Source organism: Panthera onca, chromosome D2, assembly GCF_046562875.1.
Source record: "Panthera onca isolate mPanOnc1 chromosome D2, mPanOnc1 haplotype 2, whole genome shotgun sequence".
NCBI lineage: Eukaryota > Metazoa > Chordata > Mammalia > Carnivora > Felidae > Panthera > Panthera onca.
Genome location: NC_138349.1, coordinates 42930028 through 42948142, shown reverse-complemented (window position 1 = coordinate 42948142; position 18115 = coordinate 42930028). Strand labels below are relative to the sequence as shown.

The following is an 18115-nucleotide window of genomic DNA, read 5'->3' as shown; positions in this document are numbered from 1 at the left end:
GAGGGATAGTTTCACTAACACTGGGCATTTCTTAACTTTTTATGAATTGTATTTTTCTTTTTCTTTTTAATGCTTATTTATTTATTTTGACAGAGAGAGAGAGAGAGAACGAGCAGGGAAGGAGCAGAGAGAGGGGAGAGAGAGAATCCCAAGCAGGCTCTGTACAGAGCCCGAGGTTGGAGTCCACCTCCCCAACAGGTGAGATGGTGATCTGAGCAGAAATCAAGAGTCAGCCACTTAACTGACTGAGCTACCCAAGCAACCCTGAATTATATTTTTTCATGTTTTTTGCCCATTTTTCAATTAGGGTGCTTGTCTTCTTTTTGGCTTATATGTGTTCTTTGTGTATTAAAGATAATACACCACCAAGATATTGACAAAGTCTACCGTAAGCTCTGATTGATGGGAAGACCAGACACAAATCACTTGCTTAAAATTACATACCTAAAATTTATAAAAGAAACTCAGGGATGCCAGGATACCCTGCAAAGAGATTAGAAGCATTCTGCAGAACAGATGAGGGATATATAAATTCCCATGTCCCCCAAAAGCCTCTTCTGGGACACAGTTGCACATAATAAATCTGTGGGGGGGGGGGTCATATCATACCCTCTGGAAACTCAGTTGCCCCTCCTCCAAGGCCAGTTTTCTGTGCATAAAACTGAAGCATTTCTGCACCTAGTCTAGTCTGAGCTGACTTCTTGCAATTTGGGGATGCAATTGCGCACAGTCTGCCTACAGTGTGGTACCCCAAAGCCTGGGCCAAAAGGATTTCTTGATTTATTGCTGCATGACTCTTTATATGTTAAAAAAGTAATTGATTAGGAACAAACGGACCAAGGCAGAGAGGAGAATGGGACTGAAAGGGCTCTATCTCCCTTAATCCCCATCAGCTCTCCTTAGGTGTCCTCTCATCATTATTCAAATAATTACATAAAATGTATATTGTTTGTAGTAAAATGTGTAGGTGAAAGCATCTTTGGAAGACTGCAATTTAACTGAACTGGTCATACACTATCTATTTATTTAGGGTGCAAGTAAGCGAGGAGCAGAGAGAGAGAGAGAAGCGGAGCTCACAGGAAGCGGGGCTCGTGTGTACACAAACTGGGACTCATGCTTAACTTGATGCTGGGCTCGAGCTCACCTGATGTGGGACTCCAACTCACAAACTGTGAGATCGTGACCTGAGCCGAAGTCAGATGCTTAACCAACTGAGTCACCCAGGCACCCTATTTATTTATTTATTTTTAAATTTTTTTAGAGAGAAAGAGCACGTGAGAGTGGGGCAGAGGGGCAGAGGGAGAGAGAGAGAGAATCTTAAGCAGGTTCCATGATCACTGCAGATCCCAACTCTGGGCTGGATCCCACAGTCCTGGGATTATGACCTGAGCTGGAATTAAGAAACACTCAACCATGTGAGTCACGCAGGTGCCCCAGTAATACACTATTTAAGTGAAAAGGATTTACATGCCGTTGCTACGCAAAGTGCCTGTGCCTCTTCTGGAATCGCCATTGGGTGGAGGGAATCATCTCTCTAAAAGGTGACCTGGGCTCCCCAGTTGGGTTGGGCAAGTCTGGCTCTGAGGCTGGACAACCGGTGGAGGACAGTGTGAGGAGAAACCCCTTCCCTGGCAAACCCTGGGTGCCTCCAAGTGCCTTATCACCTCTCAACAGCTTCACTACTAAATGACAAAAGAAGGTGGGGAGTATCTGCTTGAAATGATACTGTGGGCCCTGGCCTGCAACCCTGAGCGCCCTTGCCCCACCCCTGGTTTCTGTGAAGGGGGTATAGTGGATACAATGGGTGCCCCCTTCTGGTGATGGGTGCATGTGGACCAGAGTGGGAGGAAGCCTGGGCCCATCATCCAGGGAGGGTTTGAAGTCTTGTCTGAAACTTCAGCCAGTCCATCTCTGCTTGTGTTTTGTTTTAGGAAGCTGATTTCAGTTCAACTGCTTGGATGTGGGTTTCAACACCATGATGAGTTAACTTCTAAATAGGAAATTTGAAAATACAGTCTTTGTTCCATCTTGAAAAATTTAATGAAAATGTATCTACCAGATATTAAATTGTTTCCCTGCTGCAAAGTTCTGCTTATTGAATTTGGAGATGAATTGTTCTCCAAGGACAAATAGATATATTCTGGTTTTGTATTGGGTCCTGCTCAGGCCTGAAGGGGAGCCAAGGGAGTCCTCCTCCCCAACTGCCCCACCTCTAAAAAGAAGACCAGGGCATGCCTTCAAGCCAGCAGGAAACATCATGGACAGTTCTTATTGCTGTTTGACTTATTTTTCCCCCCTCTATATAATATATTATATATATATTATACATATATATATGTTATATATATATATATATAACATATATATAACATATATACGTATATATGTATATATATACGTATATATGTTATATATATGTGTATATACATATATATGTATATATATACATATATATTATACATATATATATTTCCCCCCATATAATATATAATATATATATTATACATACATACATATATATATAAATGTTTATTTATTTTTGAGATGGGGAGGGGCAGAGAGAGAGGGAGACACTGAATCTGAAGCAGGCTCTAGGCTCTGAGCTGTCAGCACAGAGCCCGAGGCAGCGCTCAAACCCACAAACTGCGAGATCATGTCCTGTCAACTGGGAGATCATGACCTGAGTGGAAGCTGGATATTTAACCGACCGAGCCACTGAAGCGTTCTGCGCCCCCCCCCAACTCTGTGGTTTCTGATTAACTTTTTTCATTTTTTAACATATTTGTGCACATGAAAGATCACTTTTACAGATGCAGTCACTGAGCGCCAAGACCTGTGGTGTCTGGCCCCAGATCCCGCAGCAAGTTGGGACCAGAGCTAGGACTGGAGGCTGAGTTCAGAAATGCACAGAAAGAGGACAAGATGCCAGCAGTCTTCTGTGCCTGCCAGGGGGTTCCAGCATTTTCTAGTCATCCTAGCACCAGGGGCCTCACCAGGTCCCTGAGCGAAGTGCTCATGGAGACAAAGAGCACCTTAGTGTGGTGGTGCTGAAGCCCTGTGCACAGATGCCCACCCTTTCCCACCTGCGGCAGGCACGTGGCTGATGGAGGCCCCCGGCCCCAGCTGGGACTCTGGGAACCCCCCTTCCCCACATCTGTGCCTGTGCCCTGGGAGCCAGCACCGTCACAGCCGTCCTGTCCTAGAACGGCCAATCCTGTATCAAGGCTCAAATGCCTCCTCCTTCCCTGGGCTCTGCAACTGGAACCGGCTGTTGGAGCAATTCATTATGGCTATTATTGGGGTAATTAATTAGTTACCCAGGTGTCTGCCAGCCCCACCACGGGTCTGCGAAGGCAGGAACTGTTTCTTGTACTTCTTTGTAACCCCAGTGCCCAGCGCAGGAGGGCCGGAATGGTGCTCCCTCTCTTTTTTGTGACCAGTCTCCCTGTGGGCGCTGTTCCCTCTCTGAGGAGTCACAGTGCCACCCAGCGGCAGGCTGGCTGTACTGAGGGTGTTCGCCGAGGGCCCTTCCGCCCCACCCCCTGCTGGTGGGGGCCACTTAACTGCCCGAGTTGACTGGTGGATCACCTTCCCCGCAGGGCTTTCCGGCACCCCACCACTTAGGGCAAAATGGAAGTGGAACGGCAGAGAAGCATGCCCACTGCCTTTGGGATCCTTGGGCACAGAGACTTGACTTCATGTTGCTGTAGCTGGTGGAGGCGCGTGTGGTTCTCCCTGTCCTGCTGTCCTTTCTCCCTTCCCAGGCTATTAAAATACACTTCGAAGGTTCAGTTCAGTCACCGCCTTCTTCCCCCCTGCTCCCATGCATGCCCCCACAGATCCCTAGCTTATGCAGCCTAGATTCAAATCCCGGCTTCGCACATTATCCGTTGTGAGACTACAGGCGAGTTCCTTAACTTCACTGGCCTCAGTTTATCTATAAAACGGGAATAATAATAATACTACATGCCCCATGGGGTTGTGAGGGATAAATGAACCCAGACTGGTAAGGTACATGTAAGTGTAGTGCCGGTTTAATTTGTACTTTTGTTCCTCAGTCACGTGTACCACTTGGGGGCAAGGACTGTGTCTGATCCATTTTACCTTCACTGCACTAGCATCTGCCAGGAACTCAAAAGGTGCTACATCTGCCAGATGCAGGGCAACAGGCAGCCTTTGATTTGGGTCTTAGTGAGCAGTAGGTGGCAGAGGAGGTCCCTCATCCTGGTCCTGGCTGTGATACTTTCTCACTATGTGGCCTTGGATGTGTCACACCATCTCTGGGCCTCAGTTTCCTCATGAGCAAGTGGAGGGGGTTGGGCTATACTGTTCCAAGTCCTTTCTGACCCTCTTGGGGGCCCAGGCCTCCTGATACTTTTCCCTCCCTGAACCTCCCTTACCCGCAAGCCTTTGTTTGTTTGTTTGTTTGTTTGTTTGATTGGCAAGACTCTTAGTTACAGGATAAGGCTTCCCTGATCAGGTAAATAGATGAGAGCTGTACTCCAGAGAAGAAGGAGTGATTTTGGCTTTGAGAGAGAGAGGAGCAGCTCTGGGACAAAGGGAAGGGATATATTCCTTTCTTAGGAAGGATGTATCTATTATAAGGTGAAGCCAGGAGCAGAAACACTGTAGGTCTGGGGGCACCTGGGTAGCTCAGTCAGTTAAGCATCTAACTTCAGCTCAGGTCATGATCTCACGATTCCGTGGGTTCCAGCCCCGCGTCGGGCTCTATGTTGACAGCTTGGAGCCTGGAGCCTGCTTTGGATTCTGTGTCTCCCTCTCTCTGCCCCTCCCCTGCTCATGCTCTGTCTCTGTCTCTCAAAATGATACATAAACATTAAAAAATTAAAAAAAAAAAAAAAAGAAACACCATAGGTCTGGGTTCAGATGGAGGAGTAAAGGAGTAAAGGGGTGACTACCACAGCTGGGTCTAGGAGAGGATGGGGTTACCCTGGTGTATGCAGTTTCTGAGCCTGGGTACTGGCTCTCCAGACTGGTAGGAACTGATAAGAAACACTCTAACAAATATGGTGGATACTAACCCTGCAGGCAAGGAGGAAAGTCATCTCTGATGAAAGGTGCCAAGATCTTGGGGGAAGTAGGGGCCACGAGCAGCTGAAGAATTATGTTAAACAAATCTATGATTTGTAATATAACCTACGGAAAGTAAGGGTCTAGTGGTGCCTGGGTGGCTCAGTCAGTTAAGCATCCAACTTCAGCTCAGGTCATGATCCCACAGTTTGGGGGCTGGAGCCCCGCGTTGGGCTCTGTGCTGACAACTCAGAGCTTGGAGCCTGCTTCCGATTCTGTGTCTCCCTCTCTCGCTGCCCCTCCCCCTACTTGTGCTCTATCCCTCTCTCTCAAGAATGAATAAATAAACATTAAAAAATTTTTTAAAAAGAAAAGTAAAGGTCTAAACATGTGTGAATTTTCTAATTCTGAATGGATTCTTCAAAGCTATTTTCCTCACCTTATCTGTTTTTAGACCCATATCTTGAATTTTTAATTTGTGCTATTATATTTTTCACCTTCTGAATCCTCAATTTCTGGTTGTTGTTGTTTTTTTAGATTTTATTTTTAGGTAATTTCTCCAGCCAACATGGGGCTCAGACTTAGAACTCCAAGATCAAGAGTTGTATGCTCTACTGACTGAGCCAGCCAGGCACCCCAATTTCTGTTTTTTTTTTAGTTTCCAACTTTGTATCAAAAATTCAATTTTTAGGGGCACCTGGGTGGCTCAGTTGGTTAGGCAACTGACTTTGGCTTAGGTCATGATCTCACAGTTTGTGAGTTCAAGCCCTGTGTCAGGCTCTGTGCTGACAGCTCAGAGCCTGGAGCCTGCTTCAGATTCTGTGTCTCCCCCTCTCTCTACCCCTCCCCTGCTCACGCTCTGTGTCCCTCTGTCTCTCAATAATAAATAAATGTTTAAAAAATTTTTTTAATTCAATTTTTATCTTAATGATCGTACTAAGATAGCTTTTTTTCTCATTTATGTCTAATAATTCCCCTGTCTGGACAGTCTGTAGAAACTCTATCATCTATTGTTTACATTGGTTCTTGTTCTTACTTTATCTCCTTCTGTGTCTAATTGTCTTTGTGTGCTGAAAATTGTAATTGAAAATTTTATTGAGGTAATTTTTTTAAGTCTTTAAAAAAATTTTTTTTAATGTTTATTTATTTATTTATTTTTTTTTTTTGAGAGAGAGACACACACAAGAGTGCGAGCAGGGGAGGAGCAGAGAGAGGGAGACACAGAATCCGAAGCAGGCTCCAGGCTTCGAGCTGTCAGCCCAGAGCCCGATGTGGGGCTTGAATTCACAGACCATGAGATCATGACCTGAGCCGAAGTTGGACGCTTAACTGACTGAGCCACGCAGGCACCCCTAGTCTTTTTTTTTTTTTTTTTTTAAGTATATTTATTTATTTTGAAAGAGAGAGAGAGAGTAGGGGAGGGGCAGAGAGAAAGAGTGAAAGAGAATCCCAATCAGGCTCTGTGCTGTCAGGGCAGAGCCCAACTTGAGGCTTGATCCCACAACCAACTATGAAATCATGACCTGAGTTGAAATCAAGAGTTGGATACTTAAAGCAACTGAGTCACCCAGGAGCCCCTAGTGGGGTAATTTTCAGACTAGGATAGTATCATCTTCCTACGGAAAGGATTTTCATGGACTTTTGCAGATGTGTAGGGGCATTAGCAATCCAGAAGCACCTTAAGCATTTTTAGTGCCTGAGATTTTTCTGAATTACCCAGAGTACTTGAAACTGAGCTGAAATATGGGAGAAAGCTTACTCTTCCTTCCTTCCTTCAGTTTACTCTTCCTTCCAGGGTGCAGCCACTCAGGATTACAGTCCTAAGCATGGGGTAGTTTTCCAGAATTGCTCCTGCCTTGCAAAGCCCTAGATTCCAACTTACATGACCTTAGCTCCCTCAGCTTTTTAGCCACCTCTTCTGATTGCAAAAGTGGCCCAAATACTGAGCTCTCCTCTCTGGAGTTTCACCTTTTCTGAGCTATTATCTCTTGCCAATAATTGGCAAGGTGATTCCTTGCACTTGTTAGCTTTTTTTCTGTTATAGGAAAAAGCTTTTTATATTTCATATGAATTATTTTAGTTGTCTTCAGTAGGAGGGTAGTTCTGAATTACTTAGCTCACTATTTCTGAAAGTGAGGGTTCTTTACTTGGTTTAAAATTGTTTAATGGCTTGGTATCTCTCTAGAAGATTGTGGAATGCGGGAAGGCTGATAGCACTGATGATCTGAAATCATATATTAGATACCCAAATACAATGATTTTTAAAAATTTTATTTTAATTCTAGTGTAATTAATAGACAGTGTTATATTACCTTCGGGTGTACAATATAGTGATTCAGCAATTCTGAACATTACTCAGTGCTTGTCACAATAAGTGTCCTCTTAATCCCCTTCACCTACTTCACCCGTAGCCCCACCGACCTCCCCTCTAGTAGCCATCAGTTTCTTCTCTATAGTTAAGAGTCGGTTTTTTTAGTTTGTCTCCTTTTTCCTCTTTTCGTTTGTCAAAGTACAATGATTTTGAGTATTTTTCTTATAATTCAATACTGAGGCACTGAAAATTATATGTAACTATTTGCTCCAGGATTTCTGATCTTAGAAAGCTGGGTTTGGGAAAAATTTTTTTAAATGTTTTATTTATTTTTTTGAGAGAGACAGAGAGAGAGAGAGAGCAAGCTAGGAAGGGACACAGACAGAGGGAGACACAGAATCCAAAGCAGGCTCCAGGCTCTGAGCTGTCAGCACAGAGCCTGACGCGGGACTTGAACTCACAAACCATGAGATCATGACCTGAGCTGCAGTCAGACGCTTAGCTGACTGAGCCACCCAGACGCCCCTGGTCTTTGGAAATTTTAATTGTGAATGTTTGAATGTTTTTTAATTTTAATTGTGAAATTGTAAATGTTTTTAATTGTGAATGTTATAAGGAAATTTATAATAGAATTTTTTAAAGTTTATTTCTTTATTTTGAGAAAAAGTGAGAGAGAAAATGAGCAGAAGAGGGGTGGAGGGAGTGGGGGACAGAGGATCCCAAGCAGGCTCTGTGCTGACAGCAGAGAGCCTGATGTGGGGCTTGAACTCACAAACTGTGAGATCATGACTTGAGACAAAGGTGAGTCAATCAGTTGATTGAGCCAGCCAGGCTGTCTGTCCCTATAACAGAATTATTGATAATTAATAGAGAACTAGTTAAACTGCTTCCATAAGATGGGATATTGTGCAGCCATTAATAATGTAGGATGATATCTAATGGCTTAGACAACTAGTCACATCATATTGAGAAGTGAAACCAATCACAATATGATCCCTCTTTATGTATTTACATATATTAGAAATATCACTGAAAATATATTCACTAAAATGCTATGTTATGGTTATATTGGTTATGTTGGCAGGGTGAGATAGCTAGTGATTTTTACCCACTGGTTTTTGCATCTTTATATTTTTATAATTTCCTAAAATGAACATTTATTACTTTTGTAACAAAAGTTGACTTATGAAATAAAATTGGCTGCTCTTATTATGTTGCATTGAAATTTTTATCTACATAAATAATACACCATTCAGATTTAAGATGTTTTTATGAATATCTAGTATATGTCAGCTTCTTTCAGACATATATTTTCATTAATGCTTGTAAGTGTTTAAGGTTCAGTCACAAATGCAGTGAAAGTAGGGACAAAGCAGTCTGAGCTCCTTTCAAAAAGAAATCAAGGGTGGGACACCTGGGTGGCTCAGTCAGTTGAGTGTCTGACTTCGGCTCAGGTCATGATCTCAAGGTTTGTGAGTTCAAGCCCTGCATTGGGCTTTGTGCTAACAGCTTGGAGCCTGGAGCCTGCTTTGGATTCTGTGTCTCTGCCTCTCTCTGCCCCTCCCCTGCTTGTGCTTGCTCTCTCTCTCTCTCTCTCTCTCTCTCAAAAACAAATAAACATGAAAAAAAAGAAAAGAAATCAAGTGAACACATTGATTGATGCAAGATAAACGGTATGATTTTCATAGTCAGAAAATATCTCCAACATATTAAAGGCTAAGTGATGGATACTATAATTTACCCTAGTAAAACAGATGTTGAATTATAAAAATTATACAAATACTGCAAAAATAGATGATATGAGAATGGGAAAATAACAGTAATATTCCTATACTCTGCTGCAGCAACAGTTAACATATTAAGATATGCAGGCTGTTGGATTATCAATTCCAACCACCTGCTCCCTTCCCTATAAGAGGATTATATGTGTAATCTGCAGTGCCTTACCAAAGGTAGAGTGTACTTTCCTATTCCGTTGTCAATATGACTTGCTTTGGCCAATGAAATGTGAGCAGGAGTAATATATACCACAGTCAAGCAGAAACTTTAAGAACCGTTAGATAGTTCAGTCTCATCTGTTGCTTGTTTCCCTTGGCCATAAAAATGTCATTTCCTAAACAGGGACCGATCCTTCAGGTTGGTCTCAGAATGAGAAGAAACATGAAGCAGAGCCACCACCACTAATTCATAGATACCAACGTGTATTGCGAACGAGAAATGTGTATTATTGTAAGTCAATGAGATTAGTGTGGGGGGATGTTTGTTACCACACCAAAGCTAACTAATACATTATTTCCTCACAAATACAGTAGCAACTCTCTTACACTGAATTGTACTTTTAAAAAAAATTATTTAAAAAAATTTTTTAACATGTATTTATTATTGAGAGACAGAGAGTGAGCAGGGGAGGGGCAGAGAGAGAGGGAGACACAGAATCTGAAGCAGGTTCCAGGCTCTGAGCTGTCAGCACAGAGCCTGACGTGGGGCTTGAACTCACAAACTGCGAGATCATGACCTGAGCCGAAGTCAGAGGCTTAACTGACTGAGCCACCCAGGCGTCCCCCAAAAATTTATTTTTAAGTAATATCTACACCCACTGTGAGGCTCAAACTTAAAACCCTGAAATCAAGAGTTATATGCTCCACTGACTGAGCCAACCTTGTGCCCCTGTTTTTTTTTTTTTTTGTTTTTTTTTTTTTAGGTAATCTCTATGCCCAATGTGGGCTTGAACTCATGATCCAGAGATCAAGAGTTGCATGCTCTACTGACTGAACCAGCCAGATACACCTTAACTGAATTGTACTTAACTGACTTTTCAGATTGACAAGTGTTCTCTTTTCCTTCTTTAAAACATATTCACACACACACACACACACACACACACACACACACACACACTAACAATGCCCATGGCATTGAATATCCAAGGCTGGTAGGCTACTTTCCATCATGAGTGTTCAAGTCTGCCTGATTAGCCAACAAAGTGACCCAAATCAAGATAGATGCGAGGGCTATCATATAAACTAGTTTGAGGTTCTGAGGTGGTTGGCTGTGACTCAGTGTTAAGAGAGAGAGCTCTGGAGGGAAGCTGCCAAAAACCAAATTTCAACTTTACCATGTGGTAAATATGTGACCTTGGTCAAATTACTAACACAGACACCAATATTGAGAGCTACTCATTTTCAAGGACTCTTTCAGAGAACGGTAAATAATAATCTAGTCCTGAGCTGACTCTCCAAGGGTCATTAGCATCAAGATCTCCCCACAATGACAATATCTTCCATTAGAATTGAGTGCATTTGGCTGGAGAATTTCAGGCGTGGTGAATCTCCAGTGTAGGAGGAGGCATCCAGCTTTCTGCTCTTCATACATATTCCTACAAAAAAGGCTTGTCAGTGGGATTCTCTCAGCAAGTGCAGCATGTGACCGTGGATGCCTCTGTCAGCTCTGTGGCCCTTTGCCAATCAGGAGGCTATGTCACCACCATTGGAACAAAGTTCTGTGCTATGAACTGGAAAGATCAGTCAGCAGTTGTCCTGGCCACAGTAGATAAAGACAAGAAAACTGGTCTGCTGAGAGATACTTTGCTGGCACCATGGCTGAGGAAATGGCCCCCGCAGTTCTGGAGTCGCACCAGGGGTCCCTGTACTCCCTCTTTCCTGACCACTGCCTGGAAAAGTACTGTGACCAATAGTTTGGATGGTCCCTGGGCCAAAAAATCTATTACATTGACAGCTTGTCCTACTCCGTGGAAGCCTTTGACTATGACCTGCAGATAGGAAAGATCTCCTACTGCAGATGTGTTCACAAGCTGGAAAAAGAACAATTCCCAGGTGGAATGTGTATTGATACTGAGAGGAAGCTCTGGGTGGCCTGTCACAATGGAGAAAGAGTGATGCACTTAGATCCTAAGACAGGGAAAAGACTCCAAACTGTGAAGGAGCCTGTTGATGAAACAACTTCATGCTCCTTCTGAGGGCAGGACTTCTCTGAAATGTTTATGACCTGTGCCCAGGATGGAATGGACCCCATGCATGGGTCTTCTGCAGCAACCTGAAGCTGGTGGAATTTTCAAGATAACTGGCCCAGGAGTCAGAGGAATTCCTCTTTATCCCTATGTCAGGTCTTCTTTCCTACTGGAAGAACTTTTGTTAAATAAAAAGTGATTTGAAGACTTTTGAAGCTCTAGAAAATTCTAGAGCTAAAATTTCAATCTAGTTACCAAAAAATGTATAAAGAAATTACATTATGAGTAGGGTTACATTTTTATTTACAATTTTTAAAGGTAGATCATTTTAGTAAGGGGTGACAGGTAGTTTTTTTATTTTGTTTTTTAAAATTTACATGCAAATTAGTTAGCATACAGTGAAACAATGATTTCAGGAGTAGATTCCTTAATGTCCCTTACCCATTTAGCCCATCCCCCCTCCCACAACCCCTCCAGCAAGCCTCAGTTTGTTCTCCATATTTATGAATCTCTTCTGTTTTGTCTCCCTCCCTGTTTTTATATTATTTTTGTTTCCCTTCCCTTATGTTCATCTGTTTTGTCTCTTAAAGTCCTCATATGAGTGAACTCATATGATTTTTGTCTTTCTCTGACTGACTAATTTCACTTAGCATAATGCCCTCCAGTTCCATCCACGTAGTTGCAAATGGCAAGATTTCATTCTTTTTGATTGCTGAGTAATACTCCACTGTATATATATACCACATCTTCTTTATCCATTCATCCATCAATGGACATTTGGTCTCTTTCCATACTTTGGCTATTGTTGATAGTGCTGCTATAAACACGGGGGTGCATGTGTCCCTTCGAAACAGCACACCTGTATCCTGTGGATAAATGCCTAGTAGTGCAATTGCTGGGTTGTAGGGTAGTTCTATTTTTAGTTTTTGAGGAACCTCCATACTGTTTTCCAGAGTGGCTGCACCAGCTTGCATTCCCACCAACAATGCAAAAGATATCCTCTTTCTCCGCATCCTTGCCAACATCTGTTGTTGCCTGAGTTGTTAATGTTAGCCATTCTGACAGGTGTAAGGTCGTATCTCCTTGTGGTTTTGATTTGTATTTCCCTGATGATGAGTGATGGGCATTTTTTCATGTGCCAGATGGCATATATCCAGTTGGCCATCTGGATGTCTTCTTTGGAGAAGTGTCTATTAATGTCTTTTGACCATTTCTTCACTGGATTATTTGTTTTTTGGGTGTTGAGTTTGATAAGTTCTTTACAGATTTTGGATACTAACCTTTTATCTGACATGTCATTTGCAAATATCTTCTCCCATTCTGTTGGTTGCCTTTTAGTTTTGCTGATTGTTTCCTTTGCTGTGCAGAAGCTTTTTATTTTGATGAGGTCCCAGTAATTCATTTTTGCTTTTCTTTCCCTTGCCTCCAGAGACATGTTGAGTAAGAAGTTGCTGCGGCCAAGATCAAAGAGGTTTTTGCCTGCTTTCTCCTTGAGGATTTTGATGGCTTCCTGTCTTATGTTTACGTCTTTCATCCATTTTGAGTTTATTTTTGTGTATGGTGTAAGAAAGTGGTCCAGGTTCATTCTTCTGCATGTCGCAGTCCAGTTTTCCCAGCACCACTTGCTGAAGAGACTGTCTTTATTCCATTGGCTATTTTTTCCTGCTTTGTCAAAGATTAGTTGGCCATATGTTTGTGGGTCCATTTCTGGGTTCTCTATTCTGTTCCATTGATCTGAGTGTCTGTTCTTGTGCCAGTACCATACTGTCTTAATAATTACAGCTTTGTAGTATAGCTTGAAGTCTGGGATTGTGATGCCTCCAGCTTTGGTTTTCTTTTTCAAGATTACTTTGGTTATTTGGGGTCTTTTCTGGTGCCATACAAATTTTGGGATTATTTGTTCTAGCTCTGTGAAGAGTGCTGGTGTTACTTTGATAGGGATTGCATTGAATATGTAGGTTGCTTTGGGTAGTATCGACATTTTAACAATATTTGTTCTTCCTATCCAGGAGCATGGAATCTTTTTCCATTTTTTTTGTGTCTTCTTCAATTTCTTTCATAAGTTTTCTATAGTTTTCAGTGTATAGATTTTTCACCTCTTTGTCTAGATTTATTCCTAGGTATTTTATGGTTTTTTGTGCCACTGTAAATGGGATCGATTCCTTGATTTCTCTTTCTATTGCTTCATTGTTGGTGTATAGGAATGCAACCGATTTCTGTGTGTTGATTTTATATCCTGCAACTTTGCTGAATTCATGAATCAGCTCTAGCAGTTTTTTGGTGGAATCTTTAGGGTTTTCCATTTAGAGTATCATGTCATCTGCAAAGAGTGAAAGTTTGACTTCCTCCTGGCCTATTTGGATGCCTTTTATTTCTTTGTGTTGTCTGATTGCAGAGGCTAAGACTTCCAATACTATGTTGAATAACAGTGGCAAGAGTGGACATCCCTGTCTTTTTCCTGACCTTAGGGGGAAAGCTCTCAGTTTTTCCCCACTGAGGATGATATTAGTCTTGGGTCGTTCATATATGGCTTTTATGATGATGTTGAGGTATGCCCTTCTATCCCTACTTTCTTGAGGGTTTTTATCAAGAAAGGATGCTGTATTTTGTCAAATGCTTTCTCTGCATCTATTGAGAGGATCCTATGGTTCTTGTCTTTTCTTTTATTGATGTGATGAATCACCTTAATTGTTTTGCGGATATTGAACCAGCCCTGCATCCCAGGTATAAATCCCGCTTGGTCATGGTGAATAATTTTTTTAATGTATTGTTGGATCCAGTTGGCTAATATCTTATTGAGGATTTCTGCATCCATGTTCATCAGGGAAACTGGTCTATAGTTCTCCTTTTTAGTGTGGTCTCTGTCTAGTTTTGGAATCAAGGTAATGCTGGCTTCATAGAAAGAGTTTGGAAGTTTTCCTTCTGTTTCTATTTTTTGGAACAGTTTCACGAGAATAGGTGTTAACTCTTCCTTAAATGTTTGGCAGAATTCCCCTGGAAAGCCATCTGGCCCTGGACTCTTGTTTTTTGGCAGATTTTTTATTACTAATTCGATTTCCTTACTGGTTATGGGTCTGTTCAAATTTTCTATTTCTTCCTGTTTCGGTTTTGGTAGTGTATATGTTTCTAGGAATTTGTCCATTTCTTCCAGATTACCCATTTTATTGGCATATAATTGCTCATAATATTCTCTTATTGTTTTTATTTCTGTTGTGTTGGTTGTGATCTCTCCTCTTTCATTCTTGATTTTATTTATTTTGGTCCTTTCCTTTTTCTTTTTGATCAAACTGGCTAGTGGTTTATCAATTTTATTAATTCTTTCAAAGAACCAGCTTCTGGTTTCATTGAGCTGTTCTACTGTTTTTGTTTTTGGTTTTTTTTGTTTTTTGGTTTTTTTTTGTTTTGATGGCATTACTTTCTGCTCTAATCTTTATTATTTCCTGTCTTCTGCTGGTTTTGGGTTTTATTTGCTGTTCTTTTTCCAGCTCCTTAAGGCGTAAGGTTAGATTGTGTATCTGAGATCTTTCTTCCTTCTTTAGGAAGGCCTGGATTGCTATATACTTTCCTCTTATGACCGCCTTTGCTGCGTCCCAGAGGTTTTGGGTTGTGGTGTTACCATTTTCATTGACTTCCATATACCTTTTAATTTCCTCTTTAACTGCTGGGTTAGCCCATTCATTCTTTAGTAGGATGTTCTTCAGTCTCCAAGTATTTATTACCTTTCCAACTTTTTTCTTATGGTTCATTTCGAGTTTCATAGCATTGTGGTCTGAAAATATGCATGGTATGATCTTGATCTTTTTGTACTTACTTAGGGCTGATTTGTGTCCCAGTATATGGTCTGTTCTGGAGAACGTTCCATGTGCACTGGAGAAGAATGTATATTCTGCTGCTTTAGGATGAAATGTTCTGAATATATCTGTTAAGTCCATCAGGTCCAGTGTGTCATTCAAAGCCATTGTTTCCTTGTTGATTTTTTGATTAGATGATCTGTTCATTGATGTGAGTGGGGTGTTGAAGTCTCCTACTATTGTGGTATTATTATCAATGAGTTTCTCTATGTTTATGATTAATTGATTTATATATTTGGGTGCTCTCACATTTGGCACATAAATGTTTACAATTGTCAGGTCTTCTTGGTGGATAGACCCCTTGATTATGATATAATGCCCTTCTGCATCTCTTGATACAGTCTTTATTTAAAGTCTAGATTGTCTGATATAAGTATGGCTACTCTGGCTTTCTTTTGTTGACCATTAGCATGATAGATGGTTCTCCATCCCCTTATTTTCAATCTGAAGGTGTCTTTAGGTCTAAAGTGGATCTCTTGTAAACAGCATATAGATGGATCTTGTTTTCTTATCCATTCTGTTACCCTATGTCTTTTGATTGGAGCATTGAGTCCATTGACATTTAGAGTGAGTACTGAAAGATATGAATTTATTGCCATTATGTTGCTTGTAGAATTGGGAGTTTCTAGTAGTGTTCTCTGGTCCATTCTAATCTTTTGTTGTTTTGGAGATATATATATATATATATATATATATATATATATATATATATTTTTTTTTTTTTTTTTTTTTTTTTTTTCATCTTTTCTCCCCTCAGAAAGTCCCCCTTAAAATTTCTTTCAGGGCTGGTTTAGTGGTCACCAACTCCTTTAATTTTTGTTTGTCTGGGAAACTTTTTATCTCTCCTTCTATTTTGAATGACAGCCTTGCTGGATAAAGAATTCTTGGCTGCATATTTTTCTGATTCAGCACATTGAATATATCCTGCCACTCCTTTCTGGCCTGCCAAGTTTCTGTGGATAGTCTGCTGCAAACCTGATCTGTCTTCCCTTGTATATTAGGGACTTTTTTCCCCTTGCTGCTTTCATGATTCTCTCCTTGCCTGAGTATTTTGTGAATTTGACTATGATATGCTTTGTTGATGGTCGGTTTTTGTTGAATCTAATGGGGGTCCTCTGTGCTTCCTGGATTTTGACGTCTGTGTCTTTCCCCAGGTTAGGAAAGTTTTCTGCTATGACTTGCTCACATAACCCTTCCACCCTTATTTCTCTCTCTTCCTTTTATGGGACCCCTATGATTCTGATGTTGTTCCTTTTTAATGAGTCACTGATTTCTCTAATTCTTAAATCGTGCTCTTTTGCCTTAATCTCCCTCTTTTTTTCTGCTTCGTTATTCTCTATAAGTTTGTCCTCTGTATTGCTGATTCTCTATTCTGCCTCGTCCATCCTTGCCGCCACTGCATCCATCCGTGATTGCAGCTCAGTTATAGCATTTTTAATTTCATTCTGGCTATTTTTTACTTCTTTTATCTCTGCAGAAAGGGATTCTAATCTATTTTCGACTCCAGCTAGTATTCTTATTATCGTGATTCTAAATTCTGGTTCAGACATCTTGCTTGTATCTGTGTTGGTTAAATCCCTGGCTGTTGTTTCTTCATGCTCTTTCTTTTGGGGTGAATTCCTTCGTTTTGTCATTTTGAAGGGAGAAAAGGAATTAATGAGGTAGAAAAATTGAAATTAAAAAAATTAAAATTAAAAAATATTAAAATTAAAAATTAAACACACACACACACACACACAAATCAAATGATGCTAGGTCCTAGGTGTGTTTTGGTCTGGGTGTTGAAAGTGGTTTGACAGATTAGAGAAAAAAAAAGGGGAGGGAAGGAAATCATTTGAGAATTTGAAAAAATGAATACACTGAAGTAGACTAAAGTGAGATGATGGGGTTAAATAGAATTTGAAAAAATATACACAAAAGTAAAGAATATAGTAGAAAAAACTTAAAGAAAAATATTTTTAATAAAAATTAAAAATAAATATGAATTTTTCGTTTTTCTGTATTTAAGAAAAAAGAAATGAAAAAGAGAAAAAAGATAAAAAAGAGGAAAAAAAGAAATCGTTTGAAAATTTGGAAAAGTGAATACATTGTCATAGACTAAAATAAATTGATGGAAGTAAAATAGAATTTGAAAAAATTTGCATAAAAGTAAAAAAACATAGTAATAAAAATTAAAGAAAGATATTCTTAATAAAAATTGAACATTAAAACGAATTTTTGGTTTTTATTCAAGAAAAAGAAAAGAATTGTAAAAGAGAAAAAGAAAAAAGAAAAAAAGAAAGAAAGAAAATTGAATAGATGAACCTGCTAACAGATTGAAGTAGGACTGAAATTGCTTTGTTTTCCCCTAGAAGTCAGTCTATGTAGCTCTTTATAGTCCATAAATTAAGCCGGTGGTGAGACATGAGCTCTTAAAGAGCGAATTTGGCCCAGTTGGGCGGGGCTCAGTGTAACGGCTCTGCTCTCCACTAGATGGTGCTGCTAGCCTACTGGGGTGAATTGTTGCAGTGCTTGTAGGTGCGTATGCGCATGCGTGGGAGCGGTGAAAATGGAGTCACCCAGCCACCCAGTCTGTTCTTCCAGATCAGCAATCGTGTACTGGTCCTCTGTCCAGCTCTCGTCCACTCCCTGCCTTTCCACTCTCCGTGACCAGGCCCCAGGCAGTACCTCTCTCCCAAGTTTGTCTCAGATGTGCCTGTTTTCCCCAGCCCCTTAACGTCTGAAGGACTGCGGCTTTGACCCGTTCCGCCCCTCTGAGGGAGGGTCTCACTGAACAGTGGCCAAATGAGCAGTGGCTGAATGAGCAACGGCCGAATGTCAGCTGCACCCAGGAACGCCCACTGGACCCTGCTGTTGCCGGTGCCCGGAGACTGTGGCCAGGTGTCAGCCCGTCCCAGAAAAAGTTCGCAAGACAGTGTAGCAGCAGTGTTTCAGGGATTATGGGAAATCACAACA

General features: G+C 41.0%; 1 pseudogene; it reads left to right on the top strand.

Annotated features, from left to right (window-relative positions):
- Nucleotides 1-10609: 10609 nt before the first annotated feature.
- LOC132677077 (regucalcin pseudogene) lies at nt 10610-11508 on the top strand (annotated as a pseudogene).
- Nucleotides 11509-18115: the final 6607 nt, after the last annotated feature.